Consider the following 17,551-nt stretch of genomic DNA (forward strand, 5'->3'; position numbering starts at 1 on the left):
AGAAGATATTGGAAGTTAGTTAAAGTAACTTTATTCAGCAGTCAAAACATTATAGAGCTCGTTAATATGAGTATTGAGTAGCACCCAGGTTGCTTCCAAGTTAGATTAAGGATGTTGTCTTCAACTTGTGTTTGCACCTTTCTTCCCGTAGCAATGACATATTATTATCAGTAAGACTACAAAATCTTTTGAAATAGCTGGGTTTAAACAATACCATGTTAAAACACTCACATTGAAATATCATTTCCTATAGTTCCTCTTCCTCTTTACTTCTACTGATACCTACATATGAACCAGTCCCTTGTTTTGTTATCTCAGAGTTAAGAGCAACATTAATTTAAGAGAAATCAGGTAAAACAAACAAACAAACAAAGGCCTATCGACAATTTTTTGGTTGACTTGAAGATTTTGTTTGTTGGGTTGGTTGGTTTTTGGAGATGGAGTCTCACTCTGTCTCCCAGGCTGGAGTGCATGCATTGGCGGGATTTCTGCTCACTGCAACCTCCACTTCCCACTTTCAAGCGATTCTCCTGTCTCAGCCTCCTGAGTAACTGGGATTACAGGCATGCGCCACCACGCTCAGCTAATTTTTGTATTTAAAGTAGAGACAGGGGGTCGTTGGCAAAGCCTGAGTCCTGTCCTCTCGCTCTCCTCCCCAAACAGCATGAGCTTCACCACTCGCTCCACCCTCTCCACCAACTACCATTCCCTGGGCTCTGTCCAGGCGTCCAGCTATGGTGCCCTGCCAGGCAGCAGCACGGCCATCGTCTATGCAGCCGCCAGGGGCCCTGGTTCCCGGATCTCCGTGTCCCGCTCTACCAGCTTCCTGGGCGGCATGGGGTCTCAGGGCCTGGCCATGAGGATGGCGGGGGATTTGGCAGGAATGGGAGGCATCTAGAACGAGGAGACCATGCAAAGCATGAATGACCGCCTGGCCTCCTACCTGGAGAGTGAGGAGCCTGGAGACTGAGAACCCGAAGCTGAAGAGCAAAATCCTGAAGAGCAAAATCCGGGAGCACCTGGAGAAGAAGGGACCCCAGGACAGAGACTGGAGCCATTACTTCAAGACCATCGAGGAACTGAGTGCTCAGATCTTCGCAAATATTGTGGACAATGCCCACATCGTTCTGCAGATAGACAATGCCCGTCTTGCTGCTGATGACCTTAGAGTCAAGTATGAGACAGAGCTGGCCATGCGTCAGTCTGTGGAGAGTGACATCCATGGGCTCTGCAAGGTCATTGATGACACTAATGTCACTCAGCTGCAGCAGGGAGACAGAGATCAAGGCTCTCAAAGAGGAGCTGCTCTTCATGAAGAAGAACTAGGAAGAGGAAGTAAAAGGCTTACAAGCCCAGATTGACAGCTCTGGGTTGACCATGGAGGTAGAAGCCCCCAAATCGCAGGACCTCACCAAGATCATGGCAGACATTCGGCCCAATACGATGAGCTGGCTGGGAAGAACTGAGAGAAGCTGGACAAGTATTGGTCTCAGCAGATTGAAGAGAGCACCACAGTGGTCATCACACAGTCTGCTGAGGTTGGAGCTGCTAAGATGACGCTCACGGAGCTGAGACATACAGTCTAGTCCTTGGAGATCGACTTGGACTCCATGAGAAATCTGAAGGCCAGCTTGGAGAACAGCCTGAGGGAGGTGGAGGCCTGCTATGCCCTGCAGATGGGGCAGCTCAACGCCATCCTGCTGCACCTGGAGTCAGAGCTGGCACAGACTCGGGCAGAGGGACAGCACCAGGCCCAGGAGTACGAAGCCCTGCTGAACATCAAGGTCAAGCTGGAGACTGAGATTACCACCTACTGCAGCCCACTGGAAGACGGGGAGAACTTCAATCATGGTGATGCGCTGAACAGCAGCAGCTCAATGGAAACAACCAAAAGTCCACCACCTGCAGGATAGTGGATGACAAAGTGGTGTCTGAGACCAACGACACCAAAGTTCTGAGACATTAAGCCAGCAGATGCAGGGTACCCTTTGGGGAGCAGGAGGCCAATAAGAAGTTCAGAGGTAAAAAAAATAAATTAATTAAAAAAATAAAGTAGAGACAGGGTTTCACTGTGTTGGCCAGGCTGGTCTCGAACTTCTGACCTCAAGTGATCCACTCTGCTTTGGCCTCCCAAAGTGCTGGGATTACAGGCATGAGCCACTGTGTGCCATGACTTGAAGATTTTTCTGATAGAACTGCTTTTTTACAGAATATGTTATTTCAACTATTTTCCTTAGTCAAAAAGATGAGTCCCATAATAACTGAAGTTTAAAATGTATGGATATTTTTTGAACATAGAGGCTACACTCAAGTTTTATGTAATGTTCATTCATAAAGAGCTCACAGATCTCTGTTAAAATTTTGAAATTGATCAAACACGATCAACTTTATTATTATTAAAGATTATAATAAAATGCCAATCATAACAAATTAATTTTTGATAACTACTAGTCAGCTTTGTTTGAAATGATTTAGGATTAGTATTTAACTAATCTCAAACTAAGTATGAGCTTGTTGATTTTGATGTTTGAAAACTGCTTACTACAGTTTCCCTATTATTAAGACAAAGTAAGAAAAGAAACTTGGTTAAACCAGAGAGAATGTTAAAAATCATGACCAGGGAAGTTTTATATTTGAAGGCTTTTATAAAATATTTACCCACAAACAAATACAATGAAGGGATCACAATGTTACAACACTCAGATTCTTCAGATGCCAATCTCAGTCTGAGCTGCCCTAGGCCTCTCTCAAGAGAAAGTTACACATCAAAGGAAAGGTGATAAAGTTCTCATCAAATAGTTAAAAAACTCTGCAATTCTCCTTGACTTTCCATTCTCAAGATGGTTTAGAAGTGATTGAATTAGGTAACATTCTGTCCAAATAGTGTTATGTGAAAGGAATTTCTAAAGGAAACCTAGCTGCTGCCAACAATTTGCCCACATAGTTTTCATCTGGTCTTTGTATGTAGCATCATTATTCAAGTAATGTTTATTGATTTATGAACATTCTTAATTGGCTAGGTTCTCTATGAGTTATAATTAAGAAAATACAGTACCTCACATTAAAAAACTTTCTGAAACCAAAATTTTTATTTTTAAAAAATATATAATTTTCAATAATTGTCAGATTATTATTGTACATTATTTGCCTTCAAGTGTTGAGTATTAAGAAAATAAACAAATGGGCCGGGCGCTGTGGCTCACACCTGTAATCCCAGCATTTTGGGAGGCCGAGGCGGGCAGATCACGAGGTCAAGGAATCAAGGCCATCCTGCCCAACCAACATGGTGAAACCCCATCTCTACTAAAAATATAAAAATTAGCTGGGCGTAGTGGCGCACGCCTGTAGCCCCAGTTACTCAGGTGGCTGAGGCAGGAGAATTGCTTGAATCCAGAAGGCGGAGGTTGCAGTGAGCCGAGATCGCGCCACTGCACTCTAGCCCAGGCAACGGAGCGAGACTCCATCTCAAATAAATAAATAAATGTTATGCCATTTCAAGTTTGTTTTTTATATCTTCAAAATGCTGGACAATTGTGTATATTACCTGGCTGACTGGCTATTTTATTCAAGCACTTAAGAAAATTACAATACGGTTGTTTATCACACGCACCTTCTCCATTGGTTCAGGTGGGTTCTTATAGTTTTTCTCTTCTGTGGAAAGAGATGACTGCAGACTTGATTATGACAGAATCATACTTGCATGGGAAATAAGGTTCTCCAACTCCATGAAAAAAAATATTTTTCTTCCTAAAATCTAGCTATGTAAAAATTTCTTTCTTTCTTTTTTTTTTTCCCCTCTGTCACCCAGGCTGGAATGCAGTGGCAAGATCTCGGCTCGCTGCAACCTCTGCCTCCTGGGTTCAAGCGATTTTCTTTCTTCAGCCTCCTGAGTAGCTGGGATTATAGGCGCGAGCCACCACGTCGGGTTAATTTTTGTACTTTTAGTAGACACGGGGTGTTTCACCATGTTGGTCAGACTGGTCTTGAACTCCTGACCTCCTGATCCACCTACCTCGGCCTCTCAAAGTGCTCAGATTAGAAGCTGAGCCACCGTGCCTGGTCCTATGTAAAGATTTCTAAGAATATTCTTGTTCTTGTATTTGGAATGTAAGAAAACTTAATGTATGGGTTTATTTCAATATTAGGAGAGACTTAAAACTTACTAATTTATAAAAGCTTCATCTTTTTAATTTTCTGAACCTAATTACGGCACTATATTTATGGATTAAATAAGAGAAACAAAACAGCTTAAAATTCACACTCTTATAATGTCTTTTTTTCCAAACATTTTAGTTCTATATTAGCACGTTCAATACTGTAGCATCTTCTTTTTAAATAAAAACTTCTGTTAATATAGTGGCTATAAGTAACACTATACGCCTGGCTATTAGACTAGAACTAAGATCATATTCAGAATTACCTGGCATTGAATATCCAATATACCAGTATATTCACTACTACCCCCAGTGTTACCTCAGACAGAAGTGCCTTTTTGAGAAATAGGTTTTCATGATAACAAACCCACAATATTTTAGTTTAGAGAATCATGAAAGCTGAACATACTTTTAATCATGTTGAAGTTTAGAAACAGATAAATGAAGACTAAAATCTAATTCCTGATATCAATAGGAGTTTAAGAGGTAAAAATAATTACACAACATCTTTATCAGTTTTAAGGAGATGATTTATCAATAAATAATGGGATCCATTCTATCAGCCAGCCTCCAGAGGCCGCTGTACGGTTCCTACCCAGAAAGCCAAGAAAAGTATACTTCCATCCACTGAAGCAATTTACTCGGCTCTTGCCAAAACTTTATTCTAGGCTGTGTTTGGCAGCTAATAAAAGCAGTTCTTTCTGTACACAGAAATTCACTGTATTTCTTGGGCTTCACGTTGCTAGTCAATGGTTATTAGAGGCTTGCAAGCATGTTGTGTATGGGGAGCAAAGGAAGCTGAATACGAGGTAAAGTCAAAGGCAGTCCTTCAAGAAAACCGTACAGTTTTCTTTTATTTTTTTAATCACTGCCAACAGTGCTCCCTTTCAGGGTGGTTTATGTTCACTGTATTTTTTTGTTCCATTTCTTGTTGTTAGGTAGCTATTCTCCATTTATTTTTCTCTTTGTTGCGTCGTTTTTCTTTCTGATCAGTACCTTAACCTCTTTTTTCCTATATATTAGGCTGTCTGTAATAATCTTATTTCTGCTTGTAGATAACAATGTTTTCAGATAGTTCTGAATTTTCATGTTTCCAACCATGGCTTTATTTGTAAATCACTTTTTCATTTATTGAGCACAATTGTACCACATCAAACTCCAGAATAGCTCTCCCTCAGGAGTTAACAATCCCCTGATGTCTTGGTGACTTTTCTCTGAAGACAATGAGTCACCAGAAATACCCAGTTGAGCGCATTAGGTACTAACTCCATGATGTCCTACTTCTCTTTTTACTAATATCTTCGCCAGAACCCCGACTTTCTACTCCCTTTTATACCAACCAATTCTAACGCTCATAATGTTTTATATATCCCAAGTGTGAAATACATGGGCTATCATTAGCAATTCCCCTTAAGCCTTAGTCAGTTTTCTGAATGTTCCCATTACTTCTCCAAATAAGTGAGTTTCTGATAAAGACACCGTCTTCTCTGCAGCTTTTTCAGGTGGACTCTTTTCTTTCCTCTCCTAACTCAATAGCTCAGGTCTTAGTGGTGAGGTGTAAGACTCACATTGTTCTTCATTACCACTTTCAAATCATTTTTCTATCTTCTGCCTTTAAAACTCACAAGTCATTTGACCCAGATGTCCAACGATTATACCATGCCATATTTCCCTATGTAGTTATCATCTATCTCCTGATCACTCTCCTCATTTTTTAAAAATTCGAGTCCTTCTTCTATTATTAATCTTAGTGATATTATCATCATTCCCATGAAAGATTATTCAAAAACTTTTCTTCTCATTTCCTTAACCTCTTAGAATTTAATAACATTTCTCCAACTTAGCTCAGCCATTAACTCCCATGGCCACCCCTATTGTCAGTACTAATGTATCAATTCCAGTCCTTCAAGTTCTTGTAAATTCTCTGACTATAGTACCCCTGTCCTTGCAATTTTACAACTTCTTCCATACCACCAAACCATTAGTCCTACCTCTTCAAAAAAATCAAATTTTCATGTTTCCTTAAGGAAACGTGTACAATATAAAAAATTTTAAAAGAAATAAGGTACTCAAATCCTTCCACTTGGAGCAATTTTGATTGATTTTTCTTCCTTTATCAATTATAATGTTAGTTTTTTGTTTCTGTTTTAGAGATGATATATGATTACTATTATGAAAGATGAGGCTTTAACACTAATGAATTCGCCAGACATAATGTGAATACCCCCAAAATAAAAGTTCACACTTTTTGTTAAATCATTATTCAGCACTAACATTCTATGAGTATGGAAATATTATTCACAGATCAGTCATAGAGTATATAATTTACATAATAGTATAGATTCACTCTTCTCTTCTACAACATTGTTTTTCTTCTTGTTCTTTTTCTTTTTTGAGATGGAGTCTCGCTCTGTCCCCCAAGCTTGAGTGCAGTGGTGCGATCTCGTCTCACTGCAACTTCTCCCTTCTGGGTTCAAGCAATTCTCCTGCTTCAGTCTCCCGAGTAGCTGGGACTACAGGCACTTGCCACCATGCCCGGCTAATTTTTTGTATTTTTAGTAGAGATGGGGTTTCACCATATTGATCAGGCTAGTCTTGAACTCCTGGCCTCGTGATCTGCCCGCCTCGGTCTTCCAAAATGCTGGGATTACAGGCGTGAACCACCGTGCCCAGCCTGTTTTTCTTTTTAATTCATTTCATGCATACTGCCTCCCTAGTAGCTAGATTGGGCCATGTACCAAAATCTGGCCAGTGAAATTCAGTGAAGGGTGGTGGGTAACCCTGTAGAAATGAAGTTTAGTGAAAGTGGATGTGAGCCCTCTGCAACCCCATCCCTTGCTTCTCCCTGCCACAGGGATGATGAAGATGATGGCTGGGACCCGAACAGCTAATTTTTGTGTTTGATTTCTGTTTTGTTCTATTTTAGCACTCTTTCTTTGATAAATGCCTTTCATCATTTTAATCTTTTTTTTTTCTCCTCTTTCTTTTTCTGTCATTTAGCTTATTGGCAGAAGAACTCTTATCCAAGGATTCTGATGCTCTAAATTTAGTTTATCTTTCATACATTTTTTGAAAATTTGTTGGTACTGTTGTCCCATTTCCAGATTTCCTCCACCTTATTCTCCAGCCCTCTCATGAAATTTAATGAGGTTTTATTGAAGTAGTAATTTTGTATGTGTAGAGCTAACACTTAACACTAAAAGGCTGAAAACTGAAAACATTTTTCTCTTGGAAATTAGAATTGTACCTGAGTAAACAAATAGAAACTTGTGAATAGTTCATCACCAGCTGTGAGATGGTATTTTGCACATATATGTGATAGGTTTGAGTGGATGACCATATGCAGCTTGACATTTGGGCTCATATGTCATCATAGAAAATGCCAGTTAAGGGTTAAGCTCTCTGGCCAGGCACGGTGGCTCACACCTGTAATCTCAGCACTTGGGGAGGCCAAGGCAGGCGGAGTTTGAGGTGAGGAGTTTGAGATCAGCCTGGCCAACATGGTGAAACCCCATCTATACTAAAAATACAAAATTAGCTGGGCGTGGTGGCGGGTGCCTGTAATCCCAGCTGCTTGGGAGGCCGAGGCAGGAGAATCACTTGAAACCGGAAGGCGGAGGTTGCAGTGAGCAGAGATGGCGCCAATGCGCTCCAGACTGGGCGAAAGAGCAAAACCGCATCTCAAAAAAATAAAAAATAAAAAATAAAAAAGGGTTAAGCTCTCCCGTCTCTTTTCCCATGAAAATATATTTTAAAGTCACATTACTATAGGCACTATTATGTATTTCTTTAAGAAATAACTTTGAATTTTAGAGCTATCATGTCAAATGATAACGAGATAACTCACATTAATATTTTAACTATGGTATTAGAATTAAAATATACATACATTGGTTTTAACATACATTAATGCATTTTCTAAACAAGAAAAATTAACACTGTATCATTATAGTTCACATGACAATTTAAAAAAATTCAAATTTGAGTATAATATTCTATATTTCTATATATTTTACATTTTTTATACATAATTTATCCAAAGTACTTCACAGGAGTGTTATGTCATATCTTCTATTTGATTAAATAGAAAGCAATAGAAGAAAAATACTTTTGTAATTGTTAAAATACTATTGTATGTATAGCAATAAATGTTTTCATTACGATCCATTTCATTTGTGTATTTACATATATCTCTGAGATACTTTAATATAGCTAAAAATTGAGGTTAAAATCTTAAAATATACTATCAATGAAATAGCATTTTATGTTAAATTGTATTCATTTGCATTTAATTAGATGTCTTAGATGTAGTTTTTAGTAATACGAGACTGATGAAAAAAATGACATGATATATTCAGTCTTTGGAAGGCATAAATCTTTATCTTGTGCAAGAAAATAACTGGACTTTTGTGGTATTTATGAGAATATGATAAGAGCTATGAGCATTTGTAAGAAGCAGAATATGGAACAAATATCTTTCATTACCACACTTGTAGATTTTATCAACCAAATGTTAAAATCTTAAGTTGATTCCAGGAAGAAAGTACTGCTAAAGAACTATTTACTTACTAGTAGTAGAGACGGATGGACATCTTGAACAAAGTCCTAGGTTTGTGCCAAAAAAAGTTTTCTTTGTGGTCGGAAGGAAGTTAATAGTAAAGACGTTAAAAGCCTCCGGGGTATCTCTTCACTGTTTCCTCATTTGCATGCTCTGACCAGCACTGCTGGATGCTGGAAGAGGACACCTCAGACTCCTGCCTTCTCCCTGTGCAGCTGTCTTATCTACGTATCTGTTTCATGAACTCTAGCCACCTTGGTAACTGACCAACTTTGCCTGCTCAGTTCAGGGAGTCTGCCAGGCTTGGCCTAGTTACTTGCTTCCTGTTATGGTATAAAAAATCTCAGGACTAGAAGCTGGAACAATTGTAGGATTTACTTTGTTGAGTTCTGGTCTTTCAGGGCTCACTGTCCATTGTTGGCTGATGTTTAGTGTCTTGAAAACCGTTGTTCCATGTATTTTTACATTTTTTTAGTTGATTGATACAGTAGTAAACATCTTGGTCTGAAGTAGAACATTTGTTTGATTATGTCTTATTTTTCTGTCTCTAATAGACTATTTTGGGAGAAAATGGGGGAAATACAGGAAAAAAAGGGAAAAAAACTCCAATAATGTTTATTGTACTTGTGCCATTACTCTCCCTATCATTTGACCATAGCACTATCCAGGAGAGGGCTGTAAATATCTTATTTCTTCCATCTCCCTAATCCTCTTCACTTTCTTAGTGTTATATTTCATGCATTCATTGATTTATTCAACAAATACTTTTTGAATCTCCTTTATGTATTTGGCAAGGTGAGAAGGGCCTTTTACCAGGAGATTCCTCTGATAATTTTTACATATTCCCCTCAATGATCTTGAGAAGACCGTGTCTGTGTTTACAACTACATTTGCGGTGGAAGTGGGAAATTAAAGTACAAAAACTAGGGGTGGCGTTGTCATATTTGCATTGTAGAAAGATAATTATGGCTGCAATATGAAGTATGTGTTAATAGGTCAAAGATGCTTAGGAAAGAAATCAATAGGAAGGCTGTTAAGATGAGCCAGTCAAGAAATATTAAAGGCCAATATTTGGGCAGTAGTAACAAAGATGAATAAGAAAATACACATGCAAAAATTATTTAGAAAGTAAAATTAAAAGTACATGATGATTTATAGGATACGGCATAAAAATATTAGGGAGAAAAAGATTTCAAGAAGGGCTCCACTGTTTCTGTCTTCTTAGTATTTTAACTATAAGTAGGCCATCAAATATTTAATTAAAATATGAGAATGATTTTCTAATCTCTCTTACTCTAGTCCATTTTTGTATATGGGGCAATAATCATTATAGCCATCATATGAAGGTTTGAAAAGATAATTTGGGTAACACATCAAAAAATATTAGTACAGTGCCTAGCATATAAAAAGTGATTCCATATTTTAAATATTGATACAATGTATTATTTTCTTTGTTAATCGAATAGCATTATAGTTATACTTTTTAGATATGTCTTTAAGTCACTTTCAAGCTATGTTGATTATTTGAATATTTAGGCCCCTCAGTAAGGCATGGTGATTAATGTAAATCAAAGTAAAGTTTGCGTTTTGGTTAACACCTTTCGATTTGTTAGTTTGAATCAGTTCTTCTGAATCAAATTATCTCTATATACTCTGCTCAATTTAGGTTTTTAGAACTATAAAGTTGAAGCTAAAATAGACTAAGATGACCTACCAAGGTACTCTGAATGTTACTTCTGTAAACTAAAGAATATATTTTTCAGAAGCCATATTTATTTTATTAATTGCAACTATAATGACATTAACAACTCCTAGAGAATCTTAGGATATGGAACCAAGACTCATTAGCTCCAGTAAATAATTTAAAAAGCTTTCTTTTCCCAGACACTACTATTGTTCAATAATCATATACATAGTTACAGTATGACATAATGAGGACCTCAGTGAACTCTCTCTCTCTAAAACAATAAAAATACTAGCAAAACAACCTAAAACCTGCCATAGCAGAACTCTAGTAACTAGAGTGATCCTAGAGAAAATATTGAATATAAGTATGACAGCAAGATCTGTGGTTCTACTCCTATCACTCCTTTTTACCCCAGATCAATGGCACAGTAGCAAAAATACAGCAGTACTGCAGACAATGAGATTTAACCTCTTCTGGAGTTCCCTTCAAAGCATCACTCCCAGAGCACAGAAAATATTTTGTTTGAACTTGCAGATTACTACAAAATCTCTATTCTCAGACTGTGGTGATGTTTTGGATTTAACTCAGAGAACTCAGCTCTGCTGCACAGTGGGGGATGAGAATAAAACATTCAACAATAATAGTTAAATATTTCAACAACCCACTTTCAATAACGGATGAGGTAACTAGGCAGAAGATCACCAAGGAAATGGAAGACTTGAGCAACATTAGAAACCCCTAGACTTGACAGACATGTATAGAATACTACACCCTACAACAGCAAAATACACATCCTTCTTAAGTGTATAAAATCATTCTCCAGGACAGACCATATGCTGGACCATAAAATAAGCCTTCATAAATTGAAGGGATAAAAATTATACAAAACTTATGACAAATTATAGAAATCAAGGCAAAGCAATACTGGCATGAGAATAAACATACTGATCAAAAGAATGCGATTGAGTTTACAGAAATAAACTCATACTTATGGTCAACTGATATTCAATTGACCATAAATCAATTGAATATAAATTGACGAAGGATGCCAAGACAATTCAATGGAGAAAAAAGTAATATTTTCATACATAGTGATAGGACAAATGAATATCCAAATCCACAAGAACAAATCTAGACTGCTATCTCATCCTACAAAAAAATTAACTCAAAGGTGTATATAGACACAAACTAATTGTCAAAATTATAAAAGTTATAGAAGAAATCATACAGGTAAATCTTCATGACCTCAGGTTGGGCGGTGATCTTTTAAATACAACACCGACAGCACAACTGGCAATATAAATAAAAAAAGATAATTTGGATTAATCAAAATTGAAAACTTGGCCCATCAAAGGTCATAATCAAAAAGTGAAAAGTCAAGTGGAAAAATGAGAAAAATCTATTTTCAAATCACATATTCGACCAAGGCCTTGTATCTAAAATATATAAAGTAATTCTATAACTCAACAATAAAAACAACAAGTAATGAAATGGGCAAAGGATTTAAATAGAAATTGCTAAAAGGAAAAAAGAAAGAAATACAACTGGCCAATAAACACATAAAAAGATGCTGAACATCATTAGTCATTAGGAAAATGCAAATTAAAACCTAAAGGAAATACCACTTCTCATATGATGGAATGCTTAAAATAAAGGAGACAGATAATAAGAAGTGTTTGATGAAGATATGGAGATATTGGAACCCTTATATATCACTGGTAGAAAGTTAAAATGGCATAGCCACTTTGAAAAACTTACAGTTCTTCCAAGAAATTAAACACAAATTTACTGTATGACCCAGAAATTTCACTCCTCAGTGTATACCCAAAATAAATGAAAAATTAGATACACAAAAAAAGTATAAATAAGTGTACATAGCAGCATTATTCATAGGCAAAATATGGGAAAACACAAAATGTTTAATATCAATTAATAAACATAACATGTTATATCATGCAATAAAATATTACTTGACAATAAAAATAATGAAATATTAATACATACTACGATAGAGATGAACCTTGAAAACGTCGTGTTAAGTGAAAGAAGGCTGTCACAAAGACCACATCAAGAACAATTTTACTTACGTGAAATACCAGTCTAAGTAAATCCAGAGACAGAAAATAGATTAGCGGTTCTCTGGAGCTGAGGCTGGAAGTGGGGTCTCGAATGAGAGAGTGCAGGATGTGAAGCCAGGTAAGTATTCCAAATGTAGATTTTGATGATGGTTGTACACTCTTTGAAAATGCTAAAAATCATTCAACTGTGTGTTTTAAAGTGGTGAATTTTATGATATGTGTAATATCTCAATAAAGCTATAAAATAAAAACATGTGTTAAGCAACTAATTGAGTATGCTATTTCATTCATTTAGCAAATAGAAAATTAAAATGGATAGCTTCTCCCATGGAGAAAGCACAATAATAATACTGAAGTAAAAGACAACTGGAAAACTGCCACACATTCAAGAGACTACATACAATTTCTTCAAACATTTTCAGTCTCCTTCTGTCCTTAAAACTGCCTTTCAACCTTTTGTACCCTGGATAACATCTGATGCATAACAGTAGGAGTTTCATAAATTATTCTGATGAATGAGTATATTAATTTGTTTTATGGAAAATGTATTTGTTTTATGTTACACTATTAATTGCTATGTTGAACTTGACATTTTGATGAAATTCCATGCATTCATTTAATTTTCAACATGCTTATTCTTTCTTTTTCTATTTGACTTTACGTCTGCTTAGACTACTACTTTATCTCACTGTAAACAATTACTGTTATTGGGCCTTATTTTATCGTTGCTAATAAAAATTTATTGAGCATCAAAATCATACATCTATTATATACATAATATATTATATAATATATGCAATACATGATGTTATATATAGTATGTAATATATGTATTACATATATAATATATTGTATAATGTATATTATTTGTATATTTTTATTATATATTATATATTATTTTAAAGTCAGTCTTTTTGTTGTATCAGTATATTGTTGTGATTTAAAAATAATGATCTCACGCATCTATCACTTTGGAGTATGTGCAGAATAAAATTTTTCCCATAAATACATGCCTTTTTATATGCATTATTCCTTAGGAACTTTTGTTTTTGGCTAAATATTTAAAAACATTTCCAAAACTTTTTCAATTGCTTAGTACTTTTTGCTTTCTGGAGCAGAATGACGATGATGCTCAGAACATAGGGTTAAAGTGATATGCTTCCTGCTTTAAATGATCACCTAAACTCTGTGCTTTGTTTTCTGTATAAATTCCTTTTCTTTCAGTCAACTTCAAAAGATAAGAGCTACAGGTTAAAGCTGCAATGTTCTCTCTCCTTCCAGCCTGAATGATTCCAGGTGAGGCTTCTGATTTACAGTCCCTTCTAACCAAGCTACTTAAACCAATAAAGTTAATTTTATGAACAATTCTAAAATCTTATACTGCTGACAAACAGTTTTGTCACTCTCCGGGTTAAGTGTGTAAGCTGTGGGACAGTCAATATCTTACGAGGCAATTTTCCTGTATTTCTGGTTATGTAACTGTGCTCTAAGTACCAAGTTTGAAGAAAATGTTATTTTATGTAAAGTAAAGGGCACTATTTTATATTTTCAAATTAACAAAAAGAAAAATACTTCCCAGAAGGGATTTAAAATATAGCAAAATATTACAGTGATTTCTAAGGTAGAAAATTATGGTAGTTCTGGGTGTTTCTTTTTCCCACTAATGCCTAAATACTTGTGAGAATTAACACATGTTTTCAAGAAATGTTAATGAATAGAATGTAGGAATCTAAAATAATAAGAATAATATATACAAATTACATATTCAGATAAAACAGATACAGAATAATAATCAGGTTATCTTTTCAAAAACTAGCTGTTGTTACTGATAATGAACTAATTTAACAAAATTTCTTCTAAATATATAATTGATTTACTAAATAAGACTATTAATTTTTCTTTAAGTTTTTTTAGCTGATTTACTTTACCATTCAATCAAACATAATGAAATAATCTTGGTAAATTTGACTCAAGAAAATTCGACTAGGGGCATTCAGATTTATGAGAATTTTCAAATTTCTATAATTAAGGTTTTTTTCCTTTTTTAGGTGTAAAGTTCTTTTTGATCAATTTCTGAATTAAAATGATTTGCTCAAACAAAATGAGTATTCCAATGAATATATGTTTACATCTTTATCATCTGATATGTTTTATTTTGTGACTAAAACATTTTTTGCTTAAGCAGAAATATCTTCCCCTCTTAAACGGGGAAAAGTAAAAATTCCTAAGAAAAGAATAAGGTATTTTATTTCTTACGAGTGGAATGGTTAATAAACAAAATATAATTTTATAATCTAATCTACTGTTCATCCTATGTTCAGGAAGAAGGACAACTTTAGTTGATGCTAGAATTAGGAAGAAAAATAGAAATTAGACAAATATTTTCATCGTAATTGGGGAAGCATGTTGAACGTGGACTATATTCCCTACAGGAAGCTATAACTTTCATTTATTGGTATACAGAGACTGATTCCAGGACTTGAGAAAAAAATTGCATTAGTCCCTGAAATTTTTGGCAAATTAATACTAATGTTGATATTAAAGACAATCTCTCCGTAATTTATATTATTTGATATATCTGTTCATATGATGTTAAATTCATAAAACTTGAAGAAATATTAATACTCTTTCTTTTGTGTCTATGATAAAACTAACTTGATTCTAAATTCATTTAGGTGGGCATATATAAAAGCGTTTTAAGAGATTTCTATTTTTAGAAAAGACTTGTCTTTGTGTTCTTACCCTTCTAAACCTTCCTGAAATTTAAGTCAATGTTTTATTTTTCTTTTTATTATTTTTTATAATGTTGCCCTGTTATCAGTAAAGATGAATAACTGTCAAATCTTTTTCTAGAAATGGATTTATAAGCCTGAGAAAGGCCTTGGCAGATTACCAATCCTTTCCATTTATGGCAAAGGTACTGGATAACATTGAAGGTCAACCAGGAAATCCATGATGAGTCTAGGACCAAAGAAGCAGCCTTTGGAAGGGCCTTGAGAACATTATTGGGTCACTTGGGAGCCTTTTTCTTTTCACTCTAAAGAATTTTAAAATTCATTTTATGATTTCTCCTAAAGCTAATTTATAGAACCACTGGACAGATAAGCAAAAAATAGTCAATTTAGTGAAACTTCTTAAGTTGTGACAGAGAGCTTCACCCCTTACAAGTTGGTTATTAAAGCCAAATGGGGAGTATTATTTAATATAATCTAATAACCCCTCCCATAATACTTTCCTAATATTTTAGTTCATATATTTAAAGTTTATTAAAATGAAGTCAATATAAAATAAATTAGCAATAAATGATTGAATTGTGTTTGCACTTGTTATAGGTTGGCATTAGTGAGAGAGGAGACACAATATTATTTTTAAGCAACATCTCCTTTTTCCTATAAAGAAAATGAGGTGATTTAATTGTCTTATCACTAATAAAAGTATTAACTACAGTTACCTGAGTGAAATTCCTAGAATTAAAGAGAAGAAACATAAATGCATTCTTAATAAATGGGCACACTTTATACTTTGTGCCTATATTAAATTAGCAGATAATATGTGGTCAGCAACAAAAAACACTAGTTTTATGAATTGTCCTTATACTAAGACATATGTATTAAATCTGGCCGGGTGCAGTGGCTCACATCTGTAATCTCAGCACTTTGGGAGGCTGAAGTGGGTGGATCACTTGAGGTCAGGAGTTTGAGACCAGCCTGGCCAACATGGTGAAACCCCATTGCTGCTAAAAATACAGAAATTAGCTAGGCGTGGTGGATTATGCCTGTAATCCCAGCTACTCAGGAGGCTGAGGCAGGAGAATCACTTGAACCTGGGAGGCAGAGGTTGCAGTGACCCGAGATCATGCCACTGCACTCCAGCCTGAGCCACACAGCAAGAGTCCATCTCAAAAATAAATAAATTAATTAATTAAATTATATTATATTTAAAAATAATAAAACATGTATTAAATCTGATTACTTAACACATTTTTTGGTTAGGAATTTATTTCAGTGCTATACACAATGTGATATTTTTCAATAAATTTTAATTTAGAATTCATTATTTTTTTCATAATTGCTGTGATCATTTATCACATTATACACAGTTGAGCTGATTTATCTGCAGGTATTAAAACTGCAGCATTTAGACTCCAGAAGTTAGTAAATATAAACCATATTTCTTTCCAGAAGTTAGTAAATATAAACCATAAGGGGAACATATCCACCATATAGATTTTATTAAAATAAAACAATAAAAATCATGCCAAAGTTCATTGCATTTTTTTTTCATTAAAATCATACTAGTTCAAATTTTGAATGCCTGCTGCTGGAAGTCTATAAAAGAAATCATAGGTTATATCAATAAATAATGACACTTTGCCACAAATGATGAATAGTTTTAACTCTGTTGTTCTTTAATTTATATGTCTTTTAGGCCTATTCTTTCTCTCTCTCTCTCTCTCTCTCTCTCTCTCTCACACACACACACACACACATATACACAAACATATATACATATGATTTACAATATTCATAAGTGCCCTGCTTATAAGGTTTTCATCCATGCCATGAGACTTATATCTTAGACGAAACCAATCTGGACTGTGAAAATCCTCATTTCCACTGGGAATTTTATTTTTAGATTTTCACTCTCTATCCATCTGCCTTTGAGCAATTTTCTGTGCTTCAAGCATGAGCAAGCAATATTAATCCAATTTCTAGTTTCTGTGAAGCACATTATGTTAGATCATATGCACTTCAGTGATTCTTCTTAGAAACTTCGTGTTTACTTAACTGTTTCACTATCAGCCTTTATGGAAACAGTAGCAAAGAAATACATAAAGCCAGGTTAATTTTATTTTCTATCTTAGGAAACAGCCCAATGATTCAAGAACAATGGAATCATATGATATGATGAAATACTATCTGAACAGAGCAAAATTACACATTGATATTTCAGTGGATATCAATAAACTATAAAAGAATAGCTTATTGCTCTAATGCTCAGATACTTAAATTATGTTTGAGGGAGCAAATGAAAACTTCATCAATTGTAATAAAATAATTTTATATGAAATCAT

At 35.1% G+C, this 17,551-nt stretch overlaps 1 non-coding gene and 1 pseudogene across 2 annotated transcripts; both read left to right on the forward strand.

The window, feature by feature from the left end:
- Positions 1 to 910: 910 nt before the first annotated feature.
- On the forward strand, positions 911 to 1,966 carry LOC129136856 (keratin, type I cytoskeletal 18-like; annotated as a pseudogene). Its single transcript, XR_008538870.2, has one exon. The product of XR_008538870.2 is annotated as a keratin, type I cytoskeletal 18-like (transcript).
- On the forward strand, positions 1,467 to 1,561 carry MIR622 (microRNA mir-622). The gene has a single exon (NR_035950.1). It is a non-coding gene; the product is annotated as a microRNA mir-622 (primary transcript).
- Positions 1,967 to 17,551: the final 15,585 nt, after the last annotated feature.

The sequence above is a fragment of the Pan troglodytes genome, chromosome 14 (assembly GCF_028858775.2).
Source record: "Pan troglodytes isolate AG18354 chromosome 14, NHGRI_mPanTro3-v2.0_pri, whole genome shotgun sequence".
Classification (NCBI taxonomy): domain Eukaryota; kingdom Metazoa; phylum Chordata; class Mammalia; order Primates; family Hominidae; genus Pan; species Pan troglodytes.